The 9726-nt window shown below is 48.3% G+C and overlaps 1 non-coding gene across 1 annotated transcript; it reads left to right on the top strand.

Moving 5' to 3' along the window:
* Positions 1–2252: 2252 nt before the first annotated feature.
* Positions 2253–2325, top strand: Trnav-aac. The gene has a single exon. It is a non-coding gene; the product is annotated as a tRNA-Val (tRNA).
* Positions 2326–9726: the final 7401 nt, after the last annotated feature.

Raw genomic sequence — 9726 nt, 5'->3', positions numbered from 1 at the left:
AGCCATTTAAAGTTTGTTTAACGCCATTTGAAGTAAGTTTAATGACATTTGAAGTTGGTTTAACGCCATTTGGAGTTAGTTTAACGCCATTTAATGATAGTTTCACGCCATTTAAAGTTTGTTTAACGCCATTTAAAGTTAGTTTAAAGACATTTGAAGTTATTTTAACGTCATTTTAAGCGCATTTAACGCCATTTAAAGTTACTTTCATGCCGTTTAAAGTTTGTTTAACGCTATTAAAAGTTAGTTTAACGCCATTTGAATTTAGTTTAACGCCATTTGAAGTTAGTTTAACGACATTTGAAGTTAGTTTAATGCCAATTAAAGTTAGTTTAACGCCATTTAATGTTAGTTTAACGCCATTTAAAGTTCGTTTAATGTAATTTAATGTTAGTTTGACTCCATTTAAGGTTAGTTTAACGCAGTTTAAAGTTAGTTTAACGCGGTTTAAAGTTTGTTTAACGCGGTTTAAAGTTAGTTTAACGCGGTTTAAAGTTAGTTTAACGCCGTTTAAAGTTAGTTTAACGCCGTTTAAAGTTAGTTTAACGCCTTTTAAAGTTAGTTTAACGCCCTTTAAAGTTAGTTTAACGCCCTTTAAAGTTAGTTTAACGCCCTTTAAAGTTAGTTTAACGCCCTTTAAAGTTAGTTTAACGCCCTTTAAAGTTAGTTTAACGCCGTTTGAAGTTAGTTTAACGCCGTTTGAAGTTAGTTTAACGCCGTTTAAAGTTAGTTTAACGCCGTTTAAAGTTAGTTTAACGCCCTTTAAAGTTAGTTTAACGCCCTTTAAAGTTAGTTTAACGCCCTTTAAAGTTAGTTTAACGCCCTTTAAAGTAAGTTTAACGCCGTTTGAAGTTAGTTTAACGCCGTTTGAAGTTAGTTTATTGCCATTTGAAGTTAGTTTAATGCCATTTAAAGTTTGTTTAACGCAACTTAAAGTTAGTTTAACGCCATTTAAAGTTCGTTTAACCCCATTTAATGTTAGTTTAACGCCATTTAAAGTTAGTCTAACGCCATTTGAAGCACGTTTAACGCCATTTAAAGTTAGTTCAACACCTTTTAAAGTTAGTTTAATGCCAATTAAAGTTGGTTCAACGCCATTTAAAGTTCGTTTAACGACATTTGATGCACGTTTAACGCCATTTAAAGTTAGTTTAACACCTTTTAAAGTTAGTTTAATGCCATTTAAAGTTAGTTTAACGCCATTTAAAGTTCGTTTAACGACATTTGAAGCATGTTTAAGGCCAACTGAAGTTAGTTTAACGCCGTTTATAATTATTTTAACGCCATTTAAAGTTAGTTTAACGCCGATTAAAGTTAGTTTAACGCCGATTAAAGTTAGTTTCATGGAATTAAAAGTTGGTATAATGCCATTTAAATTTGATTTAACGCCATTACGTTAGCTTAACGACATTTAATGTTAGTCTAATGCCATTTGAAGCATGTTTAACGCCAATTAAAGTTAATTTAACGTTGTTTAAAGGGCGGAACTCTACTGTATTCTGGAGCGGAATTCTACCGTTTTCTTGGGCAAAATCCTTCAGTCTTTGGGGACAGAATCCTACCGTCTGCTAGCGCAGAATCCTACCCTTTTCTGGAGGGATATCCTACCGTCTCCTAGGGCAGAATCTTACCGTATTTTCGTCGGAATCTAATCCTATTCTGGGACGGAATCCTACCTTATTCTGGGACGGAATCCTACCTTATTCTGAGGCGGAATCCTACCGTTTCCTGGGGCAGAATCCTTCTGTATGCTAGGGAAGAATTTTACCGTATTCTGGAGCGGAATCCTACCGTATTGTGGGCGGAATCCGACCGTTTTCTGGAGCACAATCTTACCGTCTTTGGTGAAAGAATCCTACCGTCTGCTGGCGCAGAATCCACTGTTTTCTGGAGCGATATCCTACCGTCTCCTTGGGCAGAATCCTAGCGTACTCTGGGGCGGAGTCCTACCCTATTCTGGGACGGAATCCTACTTTTTTATGAGGCGGAATCCTACCGTTTCCTGGGGCAAAATCCTACCGTATTTAGGGCTGAATCCTACCCGATTCTGGGGCGGAATCCTACAATATTCTGGGGCGGAATCCTACACCCATGTACTGGCTCTGTTACGTTCTGTTGGCACTGTGGGCATGTACTGGCTCTCTGTTACCTTCTGCTGGCTGTGGGCATGCACTGGCTCTGTTACATATTGTTAGCAAGCATAACAGCATAACAAACACACACACAGAATAAGGGATACGAACCAATATCAAGTGCTCAAGGTGTAGTGGTTATCACATCTGTCTAACACACAGAAGGTCCCAGGTTCGATCCCCGGTTAGCACACGAGTTTTAGCTCTTTCTCTCACTCACTTTCTCTCTCATTCTCTCTCACAGCAGCTCTCAGTCGACCTCAGCTTCTTCGTCAGGTGGACCAGGTAGGTGGACCAGAAGTAACACATAACTTAAACATGAACAAAATACTATATTCCTCGGAGTTATTGTTGATGAAAACTTAACTGGAGAAACCACATACAAGCCATTCACAATAAAGTCAATAAACAGTGCGGTATTATGTATCACACTCGACAGTCACTCACTCTCACAGCAATGAAAGAAATCTATCATGATCTTGTTTACCAACACCTGATGCACTGTCACAAACTATGGGGGGCCTCTGGCTCTTCAAAAACACAATCCCTAGCTACTGCACAAAAGAGAGTTGTACGGACAATGACCTACTTAAAAAAAACAGATCACACAAACGAAAAATTTGCTATATTGAAAATGTTAAAATTCGAAGAAGATATTAACACCTACTGCTGTGCCCTCTTTGTTTACAAATCTATCAATCACTTGCTTGACAATAATTATTTCCAGAGCTATTAAGACCACCCCCCATACGCTCCTCTCAGTCCCAGACCTCCATAAAATATCATGGTGTGGAACAACTTACCCCCACCCAGCCCAGCAAAGACTACGCTCCCTTCCTTTAAATCTTCTCTTAAAAAATATCTATTGTCTAAGTATTAATATTTCTTGTAACACCTACTATTACCGGCCGATCAGTTTGACGTCAGTAGTGGGGAAATTTCTTGAATCAATTATAGCAGATAGCATCCGATCGCATCTAGAGAAAAGCAAATTAATCTACGACTCACAACATGGGTTTACAAAGGGAAAATCTTATCTAACAAATCTGCTGACGTTTTTTAGGAAAGTCTTCGAGGTAGTAGATAATGACGAAAATTACGATGTTATTTACTTAGACTTTAGCAAAGCATTTGACAGAGTACCGCATCAGAGGCTTCTGAGAAAAATTAAGGCTCTTGGTATCGAGGGGAAAGTTTTAAATTGGATAAAATCATGGTTCACCGATAGAACGCAGAAGGTCAGCGTAGATGGTGTTAAATCTGAGTGGGGCCGTGTAACCAGTGGGGTTCCCCATGGGTCAGTACTAGGCCCACTCTTGTTCATAATCTACATAAACGATCTAGATACTGGGATCAGCAGTGACATAAGCAAGTTTGCGGATGACACCAAAATAGGGCGGCAGATTAATTCAGGGCAGGATGCAAATGCATTACAGGAGGATCTAAATATACTGCAGGGGTGGTCTGTAAAATGGCAAATGAAATTCAACACCAGCAAGTGCAGCGTACTTAATATTGGAAGAACAAATACTGACAATGTATACAGCCTTAACAACATCAACCTAGAGAAGTCGACTTGTGCAAGAGACCTAGAAAACAGTGCGTTAATGTTCGAAATAAGGCAAACAGAGTATTGGGTTTTATATCTTGCGCTAGTCAGGCCGCACCTCGATTATGCGGTTCAGTTCTGGTGCCCTTATTATAGAATGGATATCAATTCACTAGAGTCGGTGCAGCGAAGAATGACGAAAATGATTCCGGGACTTAGAAACCTACCATATCAGGATAGGTTAAAGAAACTTAACTTGCATTCCCTAGAAAGACGAAGAGTGCAGGGAGATATGATAGAAGTATTTAAGTGGGTGAAAGGAATCAATAAAGGGGACATAGATAAAGTTCTTATATTATCCGAGCAGGATAAGACTCGGAGCAACGGATTTAAGTTGGATAAGTTTAGGTTTAGGAGGGAGACAGGAAGAAACTGGTTCACAAATAGGGTGGTGGACGAATGGAACAAGCTTAGCAACTTTGTAGTAAGTGCTGGAACTCTGGAAAGTTTCTAAAGGAGGCTAGATAGATTCATGGATGATAGAGAGTGGTAGTAATTCTCGACAGGAGCTGCCATGCACATGCCAACCGGCCTATTGCAGACTCCTTATGTTCTTATGTACTATATTTAGAGTACCTGTTTTTATTGTACCATCAAAACCGTTTTATCGGAAATTATCATGTAAATAGATAAGTAATTACCATTGCAATAAACATCATTGCCAACTAGACATAATCCTGACAGCTCTGTCCTCTTGTTCAACCTTATTACTCTACAACCCATATTGTACTGCTCCCCCATTATACTTATGTTATTCAATTCCACTGTAATTTATGTACATATATATAAAAAATTACATAAACTAAAAAAAATAATAAATAAATAAAATTGATAAATATTGAAGTGATAACCGTGGTAACATGTTCTTATTACCACCATGCTATTGTACTATTCCAGATGATACAAAATGTTACAGAATACTTCCTTGAGATAAATGTATACTATTTATAAGGTGCCTAAAAGAGCTCAGGTTCTCAACTGGCTCAACCATGTTAATATTGTTATTATTATCCACTCTGTATCTGTGTTTTTAAGGCTAAATAAACTGTTTCAATTCAATTCAATTAAATCCACCACGGCCACTGACACGCCACTGGAACTGCGCCACCACCACTGCCCCACCACACCACTGCCACACCACAGCCAATGACCCACCACCCCACCACAGCCACTGACCCACCACCACTGCCCCACCACCACCACCGCTCCGCCACTTCACCACCACAGCTCCACCACCACCACAGCTCCACCACTGCCGCCCCACCACCACCATACCACCACTGCCCCACCACAGTCACTGACCCACCACTACAGCCACTGACCCACCACCACTGCAATTGTCTCACCACCACAGCCCCACCACAGCCACTGCTCCGCCACTGCCACACTACAGCCACTGCCCCATCACCGCCCCACCACCACCACTGCCCCACCACCGGCACTGCCCCACCACCGGCACTGTCCCACCACAGCCACTGACCCACCACCACCACAGCCACTGATCCACCACCACAACCACTGACCCACCACCACAGCCACTGCCCAAACAGCCACTGACCTACCACCACCACAGCCACACCACCACTGCCCCACCACAGCCACTGCCCCACCACAGCCACTGCTCAACAAAAGCAACTGCACCACAAAAGCAACTGCCCCACCACAGCCACTGTCCCACCACAGCCACTGTCCCACCACAGCCACTGTCCCACCACAGCCACTGACCCACCACAGCCACTGACCCACCACAGCCACTGACCCACCACAGCCACTGCAACTGCCCCACCACCACAGTCACTGCCTGCAACCCCACCACCACCGCAACTGCCCCACCACCACAGTCACTGCTCCGCAACCCCACCACCACACCCACCACCACCCCACCGACACCACACCACTGCCCCATCACCACCACCCCACCGCCGCCACACCACTGCCCCACCACCACCACTACCCCACTGCCGCCACACCACCTCGCGCCCCCACACCACCACCACATGCCACCACCACCGCCCCACCATCACCACCGATGCATAACCACCACCACACCATTGCCCCACTACTGCCACTGACCCACCACAGCCAATCCCTCCACCACCATCACTGCCCCACCACAGCCACTGACCCACCACCACAACCACTGACCCACCACCACAGCCACTGACCAAACAGCCACTGACCTACCACCACCACTGCCGCCACACCACCACGCCCAAACAGCCACTGACCTACCACCACCACTGCCGCCACACCACCACTGCCCCACCACAGCCACTGACCCACCACCACCACAGCCACTGCTCCACCACAGCCACTGCTCCACCACAGCCACCGCCCCACTACCATCACCACCACTGCCCCACCACCACCACCACAGTCACTGCCTGCAACCCCACCCACCACCACTGTCCCGCCACCACTCCCCGCACCGACGCCACACCACTGCCCCATCACCAACCCCACCACCACCCCACCACCACCACTACCCCACCGCCGTCACACCACTGCCAGACCACAGCCACTGCCCCATTACTGCCACTGACCCCACCACCACTGCCCCGCCACAGCCAATGCCTCACCACCATCACTCCCCCACAAACGCCCCACCGCAGCCACTGCCCCCTACCACCACCACAGACCCACCACCAATGCAACTGCGCTACTACCACAGCCCCACCAGAGCCACTGCCCCAACACAGCCACACCACTGCCCTACCACAACCACTGACCCACCACAGCCACTGCCCCACCACCACCTATCTTGAACTTGGCGGGGCCGCGTTTGCGGTTACCAGCTTGTTTGTTGAACACCTTATTTTTCTCAGTGGAGATAATAAGAACAAGGTTCTCACAGGCTGCGTATACATGGTTCAGGGTGGTTTGCATGAACCATGGGACTGTTGAGTCTAAATGGATCCAAACTACAGCTACACATATGAAGATGTTTGGACTAGACCACCTGTACAAAGTTGAGACACAACAGCGCTTCCTGCCACCCTGGCGAACAGTTCCCTTCGATATCACAATACCGACATATCCGCCTAAAAAATTAATTATACAAAGCATTTATCTCCATCACACTGCCAAATTAAGAGCTCTTGCACACATACACACTCTACAGACTGATAATAATATCACACAGACCATCTACACTGATGGATCTCTAAACACCACCTGTGGGAGGGCTGGAAATGCTATTGGTGTGACTCAACCTGACGGTAATATAATTGAGAAAGGAGTTAGAATTAACAACTGGGCATCCACTCTACAAACTGAATTAGTTGCCATACTCACAGCTATTAAATTCATTGAAACCACTGTTATTGACAGTCTCATCATCACTGACTCTCTATCCTCATTACTTGCCCTTGACACCCTCGACTCAGGTTGTCACGCTCTGTCTCTGAAGCCAGACACAAATATGCGTGCCTTGTTGACCGGGGTGTCAAGGTCAAACTGTTGTGATCCTCTCACATAGGCCTCATAAAACATGACAGAGTTGATGCTCGCCAAACTCGCGTCTAACAAAGACACCGTTGAATACAATTTGGGTCTGTTAAAAAGAACCCTTAAACTGTAATTAGGAAAGAACTTATTGATGAGTTTGACGCAAGTAGACTAGTGCAACAGGCACTAGTCGATCCATAGTTTACCACGATGAGATTTATCAAGTGAAACATGTATGGAGCAAGTAACAAGACTAGATTACAAGATGTTGTAAACCGCTAGGTTAAGGTTAGATATAAGTTCCTCTGGCAGTATGTTCTTCAGCAGATGTAAACAAGACTAATAAAGTGTGTATACATATGGCCACACACTTGAACACTACGTCCTCGACTGTGTGAAGATAGAACCTTTTAGGACAGGTCCAAGCACACTGTGTGTGAAATGGCACAACACTTCATCTCTAATGGCAAGATAGCCGACATATTAACATTGTATCCACTTTTGCACTTAGTAACTATATCAGTTCTCATGTACAGAACCAAATACGCTATGTGCTTGAATACTTCTCACGTAAATGTGAATAACAAAGTGTGAGGCCAGACATACTGCCTCACACGCCTGTACTCACGCATTTGTGAATAAGTTACCCTTTATGTATAGAACTAAACAAATAATGTAATTGAAATACTGTGTAACACTCAGTGCCATAATATCCTGACAACGGGGGTTAATTATTATGACCCGTTGTAAACTTACAGGATGAGTGTGGGTATAAAGTAGCCGCTGTAAGCGGCAAAATCTAAATCATCCACCACTACCACCATTGCTCCGCCACTGCCCAACCACCACTGCCCCCTCCACCACCACCACTGTTCCGCCTCTGCCCCTCCACCACCACTGCTCCGCCACCCCACCACACCACCACCACTGCTCCGGCACTGACCCATCACCACCACTGCCCCACCACCCTCCCACCACCACCGCCGCCACATCACTGTCCCACCACAGCCACTGCCCCACCACTACCACAGCAACAGACTCACCACAACCACCACTGCCCCACCACAGCCGATGACCCTCCAGCACTACAACTGACCCACCACCACCACAGCCACTGCTCCGCCACCCCATCACCACCTACCCACCGCCGCCACACAACTACCAAACCGCCGCCGCCCCACCACTGCCCCACCACAGCCACTGCAACTGCCCCCACCACCACCACACCACCACCCCCACTGACCCACCACCACTGCAACTGCGCCACAACCACAGCCCTACCAGAGCCACTGACCCCCACCACAACCACTGCCCCACCACAGGCACTGCGCCACCACAGCCACACCACTGCCCTGCCACTGCCCCACCACCACCACTGCCCGCCACCCCAGCCACTGCCCAAACAGCCACTGACCTACCACCACCACTGCCGCCATACCACCACTGCCCCACCACAGCCACTGCCCCACCACAACCACTGCACCACCACTGACCCACCACCACCACTGCCCCACCACCACTACCCCACCGACGCCACACCACTGCCCCACCACCACCACTGCTCCGCCACTGCCCCACCGCCACTACTGCTCCGCCACTGCCCCACCACCGCCGCCACCCCACCACATCCACCACTGCCCCACCACCACTACACTACTGCCACTGACCCACCACCACCACACCACCATCTCTGCCCCACCACAGCCTCTGCCCCACCACAGCCACTGCCCTGCCACAGCCACTGACCCACCGCCGCGCCACCACCACCACAGCCCCACCACAGCCACTGACCCCACTACAGCCACTGACCCACCACTGCCCCACCACTGCAAATGCGCCAACACCACAGCCCTATCACAGCCACTTACCCCCCACCACAACCACTGCTCCACCCCTGCCCCACCAGAGCCACTGACCCACCACCACTGCAACTGCCCCACCACCATAGCCACTGCTCCGCCATCCCACAACCACTGCCCCACCACCACCACCACACCACTGCCCCACCACAACCACCTACCCCACCGCCGCCACACCACTGCCACACCACTGCCCCACCATCACCACCGTCCCACCACCACCACACCACTGCCCACCACAGCCACTGCCCCACTACTGCCACTGACCCACCACCACCACTGACCCACCACAGCAATGCCTCACCACCACCACCCCACCACCGGCCCACCACAGCCACTGACCCACCACTACCACCACTGCCCCAGACACTGCTCTCCACCCCACCACCCCCACAGCGACTGCCCCACCACCACCACAGCCACTGCCGCCACACCACCTCCACCAATGCCCCACCACCACCACACTACAGCCACCCTCTGCCACTGACCCACCACCACCGCCCCACCACTGCAAATGCGCCACCACCACAGACCCACCACAGCCACTGCCCGCCACTGCACCAGAACCACTGACTCCCACGACAGCCAGTGCCCCACCACCAGTCCTACCACAGCCACTGCCCCACCACTGCACCACCACCACAGCCCCACCAACACTGCAACTGCGCCACCATCACTT

Source organism: Homarus americanus, unplaced genomic scaffold (genome assembly GCF_018991925.1).
Source record: "Homarus americanus isolate GMGI-L3 unplaced genomic scaffold, GMGI_Hamer_2.0 scaffold22974, whole genome shotgun sequence".
Classification (NCBI taxonomy): Eukaryota; Metazoa; Arthropoda; class Malacostraca; order Decapoda; family Nephropidae; genus Homarus; species Homarus americanus.
The sequence above is the reverse complement of the archived record's forward strand: the minus strand, read 5'-3'. Positions and strand labels throughout refer to the sequence as shown.